This window comes from Thalassophryne amazonica, chromosome 9, assembly GCF_902500255.1.
Source record: "Thalassophryne amazonica chromosome 9, fThaAma1.1, whole genome shotgun sequence".
In the NCBI taxonomy this organism is placed as follows: domain Eukaryota; kingdom Metazoa; phylum Chordata; class Actinopteri; order Batrachoidiformes; family Batrachoididae; genus Thalassophryne; species Thalassophryne amazonica.
In genome coordinates, this window is record NC_047111.1 from 93,197,768 (window position 1) to 93,212,209 (window position 14,442).

Consider the following 14,442-nt stretch of genomic DNA (forward strand, 5'->3'; position numbering starts at 1 on the left):
GGGTCGTCGATCACCCACCTGTGCTTCTCTCCCGGTGCTTACCAATGCTCTCAAACAAGTGTTCCAGCACGGGGCTGGGAGGATGAGGATGAAACAGGGCAGCCGCTGGGTCACCAACTATGCCATAGACATCTGTATCCTAGCAGCTAAAAGTGAATGGAACCCGGCGGCTCTACTCGACGTCAACTCGACATCAACTCACTTGCCGGACGACCTGGACAAATTGATAGTGCTGGCCATTCGCGCCAACAGACGCCTGCTGGATTGTCCTTGCCGTGGAAGTCGTCATCCGGATCACCGATCAGGCACACCTTCGAGCCGTTCCTCCTCCTCCCCTCACACTTGGCCTGATCCTCCTCCGCACAGTACTGAAGAGCCCATGCACTTAGGGTGCACGCGCCTGTCACCAGTAGAGTGACAGTGCCGCCATGAGGACGGCCTCTGCTATTACTGTGGACATTTAATATCCAATTGTCAAGCCAGTGGTGCCACCATGCAGCCAAAATCAGAGTTAGGGGTGAGTCTTAGTTCCATTTCCTCTGTCTCGGCTCAAAATATTATCCCAGCTAACTTAATTTCTAAAATAAATAAAATTTTAAAATAAAAACTAGCTGGAGCATGTGGAACCACATCACGCGCTGATGTGGAGATGAAAAAAAAAAAACCTACACACCATAGAAAAACACCACAAGGTCCAATATGTAATCCCTCTTATCGAGCGGACAATAAAAGTATGATGCCTCTGTGCCTCTGTATATGACCTGTGGTCACAGATATACAGTCATGAAATGACATGAATGAACCAGTGCGCTCTCATTATGTCTTATTATGTCCAGCGGGTATAAAAGTAATTACGTCAAACACTGGACACTGGTAGATGAGATGTTGGTGTATGTTATTGTCCATTTGGCTGCTCCCGTTTTGTGTTCGGGGTCACCACAGCGGATACAACCAGAGCCGCATTGGTACTTGGCACAAGTTTTACGCCGGATGCCCTTCCTGATGCAACTCCAGTTTTTTGCCTGGAGAAACACACGCAGCTGCTGGTGTTCCAAAGAGGTCTCCCATCCAAGTACTAACCAGGTCCCTCACTGCTTAGCTTCTGAGGTCTGATGGGATCAGGCTGACACAGAGCAGATCGGCTGCGGGTAGATGAGATGTTGGTTTATAATTAGTGAAAATTACTGGGTCAATATAAATAATAAAAGAAAGGGGACCCAATACAGAACCCTGAGGTTAAATAACCCTGGTTAAATAAAAAATAAATGCCACTCGCAGGATTTGAATGTGCAATTTACAAAAGCTCTGATTAACAGATGGAAACTTTACCACTGCACAACAGTCGCTGTCTTACAACAGGAGTGTAAAAATCTTAAAATCAACAAGGAGATAAATGTATTTTTTTAAAAAGAGAGAAATTAGGCGATGTATAGAAAGGGACGTTTTCGTCGTCTTTAATTACTTCAAAAAAGCACTGTAATAACCGAAAAATGTTTTTACGGTGTATTTTTGGTGATACGCGACTGAAAGTGGCGTATTTGTCGCACTGTTGGATTGTCATATAATCCTATGGTGCACCGTGCACAGGACATGCGTGTTGGTCTGGGCCAGCGCGCGTCTGGCCCAACATGCGTGTCCTGTCAGACAGATGTGACATTCAGATTGCCTGCTGCGTGTCCATGTGATCTGATGGTCTGTTTCACCTGGGACAGCCTGTCGCAAAAGCGATATATGTTTTATATATTTCCACATGACAACAGCAAGCACACACACACACACCTCAAGGTGGACAGTTGTAAGGTCATGTCTGTCAAAACACGGTACATGTTCTGCAGCTGTGATATTCAGAACCGGAGATCTCAACAGCTGTTGCTGTTGGCAGCCAGCCACACTCCCCTGTCCGTTTAGCAACCAACATGTCACTCTCTGTTTCTGTGTTATATAGTCATTCATTTTAGTTATTTGTTATGTAATTGCATAGGTAGGTATTGTAGTAATTATTTCTGTACCTGTCCTGGTGGTGGTCTTTATGTTTTTAATGTGATCAGCTGACAGGTGCCTCACCGTGCTGTGTGTGCTCTGGCTGGCTGCTCCCCATCTGTACATACATGTCAGAATTTTATGCAAGTGTGCTCCCCCTCCACACACACACCACATGTGTTATGGGGGGAGCGGGGAGAGCACAAAATCAATCAATCAATCAATCAATTTTTTTATATAGCGCCAAATCACAACAAACAGTTGCCCCAAGGCGCTTTATATTGTAAGGCAAGGCCATACAATAATTATGTAAAACCCCAACGGTCAAAAACGACCCCCTGTGAGCAAGCACTTGGCTACAGTGGGAAGGAAAAACTCCCTTTTAACAGGAAGAAACCTCCAGCAGAACCAGGCTCAGGGAGGGGCAGTCTTCTGCTGGGACTGGTTGGGGCTGAGGGAGAGAACCAGGAAAAAGACATGCTGTGGAGGGGAGCAGAGATCGATCACTAATGATTAAATGCAGAGTGGTGCATACAGAGCAAAAAGAGAAAGAAACAGTGCATCATGGGAACCCCCCAGCAGTCTACGTCTATAGCAGCATAACTAAGGGATGGTTCAGGGTCACCTGATCCAGCCCTAACTATAAGCTTTAGCAAAAAGGAAAGTTTTAAGCCTAATCTTAAAAGTAGAGAGGGTGTCTGTCTCCCTGATCTGAATTGGGAGCTGGTTCCACAGGAGAGGAGCCTGAAAGCTGAAGGCTCTGCCTCCCATTCTACTCTTACAAACCCTAGGAACTGCAAGTAAGCCTGCAGTCTGAGAGCGAAGCGCTCTATTGGGGTGATATGGTACTATGAGGTCCCTAAGATAAGATGGGACCTGATTATTCAAAACCTTATAAGTAAGAAGAAGAATTTTAAATTCTATTCTAGAATTAACAGGAAGCCAATGAAGAGAGGCCAATATGGGTGAGATATGCTCTCTCCTTCTAGTCCCCGTCAGTACTCTAGCTGCAGCATTTTGAATTAACTGAAGGCTTTTTAGGGAACTTTTAGGACAACCTGATAATAATGAATTACAATAGTCCAGCCTAGAGGAAATAAATGCATGAATTAGTTTTTCAGCATCACTCTGAGACAAGACCTTTCTGATTTTAGAGATATTGCATAAATGCAAAAAAGCAGTCCTACATATTTGTTTAATATGCGCTTTGAATGACATATCCTGATCAAAAATGACTCCAAGATTTCTCACAGTATTACTAGAGGTCAGGGTAATGCCATCCAGAGTAAGGATCTGGTTAGACACCATGTTTCTAAGATTTGTGGGGCCAAGTACAATAACTTCAGTTTTATCTGAGTTTAAAAGCAGGAAATTAGAGGTCATCCATGTCTTTATGTCTGTAAGACAATCCTGCAGTTTAGCTAATTGGTGTGTGTCCTCTGGCTTCATGGATAGATAAAGCTGGGTATCATCTGCGTAACAATGAAAATTTAAGCAATGCCGTCTAATAATACTGCCTAAGGGAAGCATGTATAAAGTGAATAAAATTGGTCCTAGCACAGAACCTTGTGGAACTCCATAATTAACCTTAGTCTGAGAAGAAGATTCCCCATTTACATGAACAAATTGTAATCTATTAGATAAATATGATTCAAACCACCGCAGCACAGTGCCTTTAATACCTATGGCATGCTCTAATCTCTGTAATAAAATTTTATGGTCAACAGTATCAAAAGCAGCACTGAGGTCTAACAGAACAAGCACAGAGATGAGTCCACTGTCTGAGGCCATAAGAAGATCATTTGTAACCTTCACTAATGCTGTTTCTGTACTATGATGAATTCTAAAACCTGACTGAAACTCTTCAAATAGACCATTCCTCTGCAGATGATCAGTTAGCTGTTGTACAATTTTTGAGAGAAAAGGAAGGTTGGAGATTGGCCTATAATTAGCTAAGATAGCTGGGTCAAGTGATGGCTTTTTAAGTAATGGTTTAATTACTGCCACCTTAAAAGCCTGTGGTACATAGCCAACTAATAAAGATAGATTGATCATATTTAAGATCGAAGCATTAAATAATGGTAGGGCTTCCTTGAGCAGCCTGGTAGGAATGGGGTCTAATAGACATGTTGATGGTTTGGATGAAGTAACTAATGAAAATAACTCAGACAGAACAATCTGAGAGAAAGAGTCTAACCAAATACCGGCATCACTGAAAGCAGCCAAAGATAACGATACATCTTTGGGATGGTTATGAGTAATTTTTTCTCTAATAGTCAAAATTTTATTAGCAAAGAAAGTCATGAAGTCATTACTAGTTAAAGTTAAAGGAATACTCGGCTCAATAGAGCTCTGACTCTTTGTCAGCCTGGCTACAGTGCTGAAAAGAAACCTGGGGTTGTTCTTATTTTCTTCAATTAGTGATGAGAAGTAAGATGTCCTAGCTTTACGGAGGGCTTTTTTATAGAGCAACAGACTCTTTTTCCAGGCTAAATGAAGATCTTCTAAATTAGTGAGACGCCATTTCCTCTCCAACTTACGGGTTATCTGCTTTAAGCTGCGAGTTTGTGAGTTATACCACGGAGTCAGGCACTTCTGATTTAAAGCTCTCTTTTTCAGAGGAGCTACAGCATCCAGAGTTGTCTTCAATGAGGATGTAAAACTATTGACGAGATACTCTATCTCACTTACATAGTTTAGGTAGCTACTCTGCACTGTGTTGGTATATGGCATTAGAGAACATAAAGAAGGAATCATATCCTTAAACCTAGTTACAGCGCTTTCTGAAAGACTTCTAGTGTAAACTTATTCCCCACTGCTGGGTAGTCCATCAGAGTAAATGTAAATGTTATTAAGAAATGATCAGACAGAAGGGAGTTTTCAGGGAATACTGTTAAGTCTTCTATTTCCATACCATAAGTCAGAACAAGATCTAAGATATGATTAAAGTGGTGGGTGGACTCATTTACATTTTGAGCAAAACCAATTGAGTCTAATAATAGATTAAATGCAGTGTTGAGGCTGTCATTCTCAGCATCTGTGTGGATGTTAAAATCGCCCACTATAATTATCTTATCTGAGCTAAGCACTAAGTCAGACAAAAGGTCTGAAAATTCACAGAGAAACTCACAGTAACGACCAGGTGGACGATAGATAATAACAAATAAAACTGGTTTTTGGGACTTCCAATTTGGATGGACAAGACTAAGAGTCAATCTTTCAAATGAATTAAAGCTCTGTCTGGGTTTTTGATTAATTAATAAGCTTGAATGGAAGATTGCTGCTAATCCTCTGCCTCGGCCCATGCTACGAGCATTCTGGCAGTTAGTGTGACTCGGGGGTGTTGACTCATTTAAACTAACATATTCATCCTGCTGTAACCAGGTTTCTGTAAGGCAGAATAAATCAATATGTTGATCAATTATTATATCATTTACTAACAGGGACTTAGAAGAGAGAGACCTAATGTTTAATAGACCACATTTAACTGTTTTAGTCTGTGGTGCAGTTGAAGGTGCTATATTATTTTTTCTTTTTGAATTTTTATGCTTAAATAGATTTTTGCTGGTTATTGGTGGTCTGGGAGCAGGCACCGTCTCTACGGGGATGGGGTAATGAGGGGATGGCAGGGGGAGAGAAGCTGCAGAGACGTGTGTAAGACTACAACTCTGCTTCCTGGTCCCAACCCTGGATAGTCACGGTTTGGAGGATTTAAGAAAATTGGCCAGATTTCTAGAAATGAGAGCTGCTCCATCCAATGTGGGATGGATGCCGTCTCTCCTAACAAGACCAGGTTTTCCCCAGAAGCTTTGCCAATTATCTATGAAGCCCACCTCATTTTTTGGACACCACTCAGACAGCCAGCAATTCAGGGAGAACATGCGGCTAAAATTTCCTTCAGTGTCACCTGCTCTGGCCCCCGGAAGACAACTGACTATGGTTGCTGGTGTCGCTAACTTCACATTTCTCAAAACAGAGTCGCCAATAACCAGAGTTTGATCCTCAGCGGGTGTGTCGCCGAGTGGGGAAAAACGGTTAGAAATGTGAACGGGTTGGTGGTGTACACGGGGCTTCTGTTTAGAACTACGCTTCCTCCTCACAGTCACCCAGTCGGCCTGCTTTCCCAGCTGCTCGGGATCTGCCAGAGGGAAACTAACGGCGGCTAAGCTACCTTGGTCCGCACCGACTACAGGGGCCTGGCTAGCTGTAGAGTTTTCCATGGTGCGGAGCCGAGTCTCCAATTCACCCAGCCTGGCCTCCAAAGCTACGAATAAGCTACACTTATTACAAGTACCATTACTGCTAATGGAGGCCGAGGAATAACTAAACATTTCACACCCAGAGCAGAAAAGTGCGGGAGAGACAGGAGAAGCCGCCATGCTAAACCGGCTAAGAGTTAGTAGCTGCGCTAAGCTAGCGGATTCCTAAAAACACACAAAGTGAATAATGTGTAAATAATTTAGAGGTGATTCAGCAGAGGGAGTGCTTTAGTTAAGGCACGTGAAGATTACACTGGGAAACAAATCGTTATCTAGGTAACTAGATCAATCTAACTGCGCAGATTAAACAGCTAACAGATACAGCAAAACACCGCTGTGCTCCGGAACAGGAAGTGATACAATACCGCAGTGAGAGCCAACCACCAGTAGGCCACATATGAACAGACATTCATATTCAGACTAAGTAGCAATCTATCCCAGCACCTTTACGCTGTGAGCCAACACTGCTAATCACTAATCCACTTTGCTGACCTGGTATGGAATGTTGGATCAAATGGTTTTTAAAATATTTTTTTAAAAATTATTATTTAGGGCAGCATGGCAGCTTAGTGGTTAGCACTGTTGCCTCACAGCGACAAGGTCCTGGGATCTTCTGTGCAGAGTTTACACATTCTCCCCGTGTTTTTGTCGGTTCCCTCTGGGTGCTCGGGTTTCCTACTACTTCCACAGACATGGACGTTAGGTGAATTGGAAAAGTTAACCTGTAATGGACTGGAATCCAGTCCAAGGGGAGTCACAGACCTGTTATTCACAGGGACAGAGTCCTTAATCCAATATGCCTCAAGGCCTGTGTAGGACTACAGTGTCTTCAAATACCAATGTGGTGGGGTAGTTAGGTTAGCTGCACAGCTGTTTTTTTTTTTTTTCAAATATGGTATCAGAATACAAGACGCATTACTTCAGTCAATATCTTTTTCATCAACCAAAGTAATCAAGCCAGTACTAAGCCAGTGAAATGCCAAGAACATAGTATAAATTGCTGGTAGGGGATGCTTGCGACATAAGTGCTCTCTTGTTTTTTCTTATTTGTTTTTTTGGGGGTTTTTTGGCCATTGTGTGACTTAGTTCTCCCAGCAGCACAAACCACACAATGAGTGGTTGACTTGTCCCAGGGAAACAGAGGCTGACTGTGTAATGGAGTCCACAGGAGCCTAGCTGCCTTTAATCAACTTGAGAGGAGGCAGAAGGAAGCCTTTATCACGTTGTGCCTTGGGGGTGTACGGCAGGATATTAAAGAGGACAGTTTGGTCTTGATGAGCTTTTTAGGGTGTCAGGGCTTTGCACAGATGAGTTTTCATGGGGCCGAGTATCATGAGACAAAAGCTTTCAGGTGACACTAATTGCTCCTGCACCCAGCTAGCTGTCATAAAGAGAGAAGTCTGGTTCTGGAAGAAGGCTGTGTTCTCTCTGACTCTTTCAGTGTCATCGTGAGGACGGGAGAGCAAAGTCACATGTGGGGAGAAAATATGAGTTGCAGTCAGCAATGTATGAATTTAAATCTATGCTAAACTACAGACCACGGCAAGTAAACTGATGTCAATGCCCACGAGGCTCCTGAAAAGGTAAAGCTGACTTGTTGGAAATTCTCCAACGACCATCTTTCAAATGCATAAGGCTTCTTGCGTTGCCTCTTATCTGCCAAGAAACTTCTGGAAGAGAAGATAATATTTTAGGTAATGGTCACTAATATGGTAATGCCTTTTGTTAATCGCATTATTGGAAAGGTTACTTTAAAAATGATTCTAGAACAATTAAAAATTACAAAAAATTACCTTTAAAATTATTCTGGGGGAGCAGCACAGTGACTTAGTGGTTAATGTAACCGGGGCTCAGTTGCACTGCACTACAACTGGCTGGTTCAGTCAACCCTTCGGCTCTGCGTTGTGAATTTCTAAAGAGGTGAACAGGAGGCAGAACAGTCTCTGTGCCGGGAAGTTTATTCTGTATGGAACAGAGTCAATTCTGGTCAGTCCTACAATGGGCTGACTGGGACGGCTCAGACAGCGCTGTGGCATGTCATAATATAGCATCACTGCCACTCGACACGAGCATGGCAGTCCAGAAAGAATTCATCCAAGCATCTAACTAGGAGGCTGTCAACTGTTTCAGAGCTTCAGCAGCTTTCAGTCTTGCGCGTCTTTCCTCTTCAGCTTTCCGTCTATTGGTCTCAAAGGTCTTGATGCCATCACAAACCGTTCTCCTCCAAATCAATCTATCTGCTGGGGCTGTAGCTCAGTCAAACAATCTTGCAGTCTTTAAAACTTCTTTCAAAGACGTCCTTGTACCTCTTCTTAGGAGCGTCAACACAACGTGATCCAATAGAAAGTTGAGTGAAGAGAAGTTGTTTTGGAAGATGTTGCACATCCATTCTCACCACATGTACGTGCCATCTCAGTCTGTTTTGGTGTAACATAGCCTCAGTACTTGTCAGGCAAGCTCGGTTAAGAAGCACAGCACTGGCGACACAATCATACCATTTCACATTCATGACTGTCCGAAGATATCTTTGGTGGAATTTCTCGAGTTGTTTCACTTGATAACGATAGGTAGTCCACGTTTCAGAGCCATACAGAAGTGTTGGTAAAATGATGGCTTGAATAATTCATAACACAATACCTGTATGCAACAGAGTAAATACTGGTCAGTCCTACAATGGGCTCACTGGGACGGCTCAAACAGCACTTTAAGAAAAAGGGTATGTATATTTAACACTGGAGCTAAGATAGTTACATTACACATTATTCAGTTTTACATTAGTTAGATAGAAATTTATTGATCCCTTGGGAACACTCCCTCAGGAAAATTGAGGTTCCAGCAACATTGTATTGCAGCACATAGGGTAAGAAGCACACAGAATATCAAAAGTGAAAAGAAAAAAGAAAATCAGCTTGTAACTTGAAGCACTCAGAGAGTGCAAACCTCCGCCAAGGCCATAGGGTCATTGACCCTAAAGAGATTCCCTCGTTGGCACAGTGATCTATTCAACAATTCAGTGTTACAACCAAAACTATGATACATACACTTTTCTTTCCTGTATACAAGGTCTGTCAATAAAGTATATATCCTTTTTATTTTTTTCAAAAACTATATGGATTTCATTCATATGTTTTTACGTCAGACATGCTTGAACCCTCGTGCGCATGCGTGAGTTTTTCCACGCCTGTCGGTGACGTCATTTGTCTGTGAGCACTCCTTGTGGAAGGATTTTTTTAATGAAAGATGTGCGGACGGGTCCGTGCGTCAGGACGCAGCCAGCGCGGTGCGGCGGCACAGGAAAAACACCTCCGTGTTGATAACCATTTGTAAAATCCAGGCGACTTTTGATGGCTTTCAGTGGAGTGAGTATCTGAGAAATTGTTTAACAGCTGGACATGTTCCAACTTGTCCTTAAGGCTTCCAACAGAGGTGTTTTTCCTGTGGCGGAGCGTCACGGCGGCTGCGAGCCGACGCTGCAATCCGTCCGCACGTCTTTCATTAAAAAAATCTCCTTTAACAGTGGAATATCCGGATAAAATGCTGAAACTGACTTCTTCTGAAACTTCTCTGTTCTCTCATGATGTCCTGGATCAATAGAGCCTGAAATGTGAAGGTTTTCAGCTTGAAACAGGCTGACAACGGTGCCTGGGAGCGCTGCGTGACGTCCCGCTCCATGGGAAGTCCTTAAAGTGACAGAATCACCTCAAAATCTCTCATCAGCCGTTAAAATTTTCACCGAAAACCAGCTCAATTTTTTGAACCGTGTCCACTTCGATGTGCCTCACAGGTTTAGAAAAAATTTTGATCAAACAAAGCGCCAGTCTCTCAGCAACTTCTCAGACAAAGGAATTCCGACGAGGGGCTGGACGACTCCTCCCACAAGGAGTGCTCACAGGCGAATGACGTCACCGACAGGTGTGGAAAAACTCACGCATGCGCACGAGGGTTCAAGCATGTCTGACGTAAAAACATATGAATGAAATCCATATAGTTGTTGAAAAAAATAAAAAGGACCTATACTTTATTGACAGACCTCGTATTTGACATCATACCACTAGAACTTGGAATCACTTTTATGTCTTTGTTAGTTCAAACGTTATTGTATAAAAACGATTTTTGGGTAATGGCGGTTTTCTTCTGGATCTAGCTCCATAACATTTGAAGCTACATCAAATCTGATGACACCTTACTGAATCAGTAAAGATTCAGCTACAATTTGGTGTTAGTTGTGCACCTCTAGCTTCATTTGTCACCTCACACTGACACATTTTCTATTTTCCCTATATTTTTGCATATTCTGGATCACCAGATCCGGAATCCGGATCCGATCATCACCAAACTTTGTTGTTTGATAGAACATTTGACTATGTTACACCCTAATTTTTTTTCAAGCTTTTCTGCCTTGTTTTTGTGGAGTTACAAACTAGAATGTCAAAATTCCCCCTATCTTGCACAATGGTGAAGAATCCTTTAAAAAATTCCTGGATTTGGATCATGATCTGGATCACCACTAAAATGTAATCACTTGTTCCTCTTGTCATTTCCAACCACTCCACAAAATTTCATCAAAATCCATTCAAAACTTTCTGAGTTATCCTGCTGACAAACAGACAAACAGACAGACATACAAACATAACCTCCTTGGCGGAGGTAAATATAAATACAAATACACAATATAAATACCAGACATACCAATCAATTGGGACAAAGCAGTTTTTCAGTCTGTTGCTCCTGCACTTGGGAAGGAGCAGTCTGTGGCTGAAGAGGCTCCTCTGGTTGCTGATGACAGTTTGCAGAGGGTGACTGGCATCATCCATAATGTCCAGCAATTTGTCTCGTGTTCTCTTCTCTGCCACCCTCACCAGACAGCCATTAAGCATTATTTTTAGCATGTTAAATTCCAGCAACTACTCGTTTCGGTCTTATTACGACCTGTGTCTGTGCATTCCTAGGTTCACAGAGTAGCAGTAGCAATTTATATAAATTGGTAAAGGCTACCAGTTGCACTTATATACTCTGTCACTAGAGGACAACCTGGAGCCACCATTGCACAAGTGTTTAAGAAAATAAAATAAAAAATCGCAAGTGGAATTAACATACAGCATTAACTCTGTTACACTAGCACTGTTGTCTCACAGGGAGAAACTCCCAGATTTGCTTACAACCTGGTCTTCTCTGTGTGGACTTTGTGGACTTTGTATCTTCTACCCATGTTTGCGTGGGTTCCCTCTGGGTGCTTCAGCTTCCTCCCACTTTCACAGACATGCAGATTAGGTGAATTGGAAACTTTAAATTGACCGTAGGTTTGAATGAGCTTGTCTATGTGTGTCAGCCCTGTGATAGGCTGGAGGCCGGTGTACGGTGCCTCTTGCCCAGTGATCAGTGGGACAGGCTGGGAAAACCTTGAACACTGTTTGAAGTCTGTACCAAAGGGAAGACCTCACTACTTTTATATATTTTAAATATCGGACAAAATATTCAATACAATGGGAAAAAGAAAAATCTGAATTAAAGAATAGATAGAATGTGTGGACTGGGATAATGCCAAAACTTTTTGTCAATAGTACAAATTGGCTAAATAAAATTGTGGAATATTTCAGACCTGTTTCAAATATTGTTCCAGAGTAGAGCCTGACTGTTGTAGATTTTTTTTAGGTGGCTGATACAGACACGGATCTTCTTCTTCTTTCGGCTGTATCCGTTCGGGGTCGCCACAGCAGATCAGTCCTTTCGGATGTGAGTTGAAAAGTTTTCAGCACAGATATATCTGCCAATCTAAATATAAAAATGATTTATAGCACGCTGCCTTCACTCACATTAACAATCATCATGCAGCATTGCTTAGTATTTGCATAAAATCAGCTTCTCATCTATCTAGCTGGTGGCATAACAACCACTTGTCTTTTGTTGTAAATGCCCACTCTGATTGACAATGAATGGCAGCTGTTGCTTTGTTTATGTCTCTTGCAGCTAATGTGACCAAGGGGTGATGGAAGCTCCAGCCATGCTTGACAGTATAGTAAACAATTTTGTCAGATCACATTCTGTTGGATAAACTACATAACAACACCATTTCCAATAGCTAAAGTGTTTTTTTTCTGCATTGTTTATTTGGGAAAATAAAAGTTTTCATATTGACAAAAATAATGGCAATACCAATGTGTTCATGAAAGGCTCATATTGGTATTGGTCCCATTTTATTTATTATTTATATCAACCCAGTGATTTTCATGAATTATACACCAATAGCTAATCTATCAGTGTCCGGTGATTGTAGTAATTATTTATATACCCGGCAGCACATAATAAGACACAATGAGAGCACAGTGCTCATGACAGTTCATGTCATTTCATGACCATACATCTGTGATCATGAGTCATATACAGAGGCACAGAGGGATCATACTTGTATTGTCCGCTGGATAAGACGGATTAAATATTGGACATTGCGGTGTTTGCAGCTGCTCGCTCTTGCACATGCACAAACCCGTCGCACCGGGATCATTAACACCTGCCCAGCCATGTGTCCCTGTCGGCTCTATGTTTTTGTGGTTTGCTCATTCGGGCTATTTCGCCGTGATTCGCCCTGATTCCTTCTTATTTGTACTATGTGTGAAGGGGCCCAAACTGATTCAAAACAAATGCTTCAAAATGTTACAGTGAATTTGGAGTTGAAACATTTCAAAACACAAATTGAATTAACTGAGACTGCACTGCATATTAAAAAAAAAAAAAATAGGGTCTGCACATGCACTGGCCAAACATTGTTCCTTTCCAGTGCTAATTTTTGAATGTAACGCTGCAAGTAACTCAGATTGCGATATTTTTTTTGTCTTTGTGTCTGGAAAGCAGTTACTTTTTTAGTCTGCTATTCCAGTAAAACCATTATATAGTCTGTTAATCCTTACGCCTGCTCAGGAGAATACAATGGACTGTTTTAAATGCAAAATGCGACACCGTATGTCAGTATTGTGTTTGGCCACTGGCTCCAACATGTCCTCATTACCACTCAATTTTGTTTTTTTTTTCTGATTGGTTGGGATCCATTGTGCTCGACAACAGGGCAAACAGAAATTGGTCTTGGCTGTTTTAAACAGGTGAATGTTCAGTGGAGATAACTTTTTCATATAATGAGCAGTGGAATACCTTTTGTTGCGTATGCATTTATCAGGAGATACACAAAAACACCAACTGGATGTGGCGTCCCAGGCCTATTCACATTTAAGGAACCTGAGTCACAGAGGGCGATGAGGCACTGCAGGTACAATACCAGAGTGTTCCTTGCCATAGTACCTTTATCATGGTAATGATGATATTGCCACTGGTGAGTCCAATAGCTGTTGATTTATTGCCCTCTGCAGCAGAGTCATTTAGTTTCCAAGTGTAGTGGGATCAGTTTGATTACTCCTCATCCCTGCGTCAGCAACGGCTCCTTTGAGTCGGCCGTTAATACTTATTGCAAAGCACAACTAGATCTTTTCAACAGTGAATTATCAGCCAGAGCCACCTTTTTGCAGAGGGCCGCTTCACTTAAAAACACATAAGGATGGAGATTGCATATTTATGACTGTTTTTTATAAAGTGTTTTTCACATAGATTGGGGGCAGTGGGGGGAAAGCTTTTTCCAAAAGATATTTTGCATTACAGGTTTTTACAATTGGTGCACGCTGGCGAAATTTTGTTTTTCACAAACTCTCCGATATCAGAAGTAACTCCAGTCACAAATACAAGTCATGCACGGCTGCTTTCTGTTTCAGGGTGATAAGATAGATCTTCACTTCTGCTTGCAGTTTGCTATCATAGTTTAACACTGCATCTCACTGGAGGTTCCCAGCGCTAAAAAAAAGGTCAAAGCAAACACGAGGAGATTAAGGTATTCAGTTCTGCAAGTGTTGCATTTCATTTAAATTGTTATTTGGAGATTTTCTCTGTCTTTTGTGTGGAGTGCCAGACCTGTCAATTGTACTTTGGCCTTGCAGGATGGTCTGTTCATTACAGCGGATTGATTGAAGAGACGGTGGCTGGAGAAAAGAGATGACCCTCCACACAGTAGTCCTCTCATTTTGATTGGGCTGCAGAAGAGTATTATTTGAACACTGGAATGAAAAAGTGAACACTTGAAGGAAACGGGACCTTGTAAAAGGACAATCTTATAATAATAATTCTTGCATTGTTTTAAAATTTCCTACAGAGCTCCTAAAAGAAT

General features: G+C 42.1%; 1 protein-coding gene and 1 pseudogene across 1 annotated transcript in view; one reads left to right on the forward strand and one right to left on the reverse strand.

The window, feature by feature from the left end:
- Window positions 1-14,442, forward strand: part of LOC117517666 (seizure protein 6 homolog) — a 480,354-nt gene that overhangs the window by 282,355 nt on the left and 183,557 nt on the right. The gene's annotated exons all lie outside the window — the stretch shown is intronic.
- Window positions 1,032-1,150, reverse strand: LOC117518012 (annotated as a pseudogene).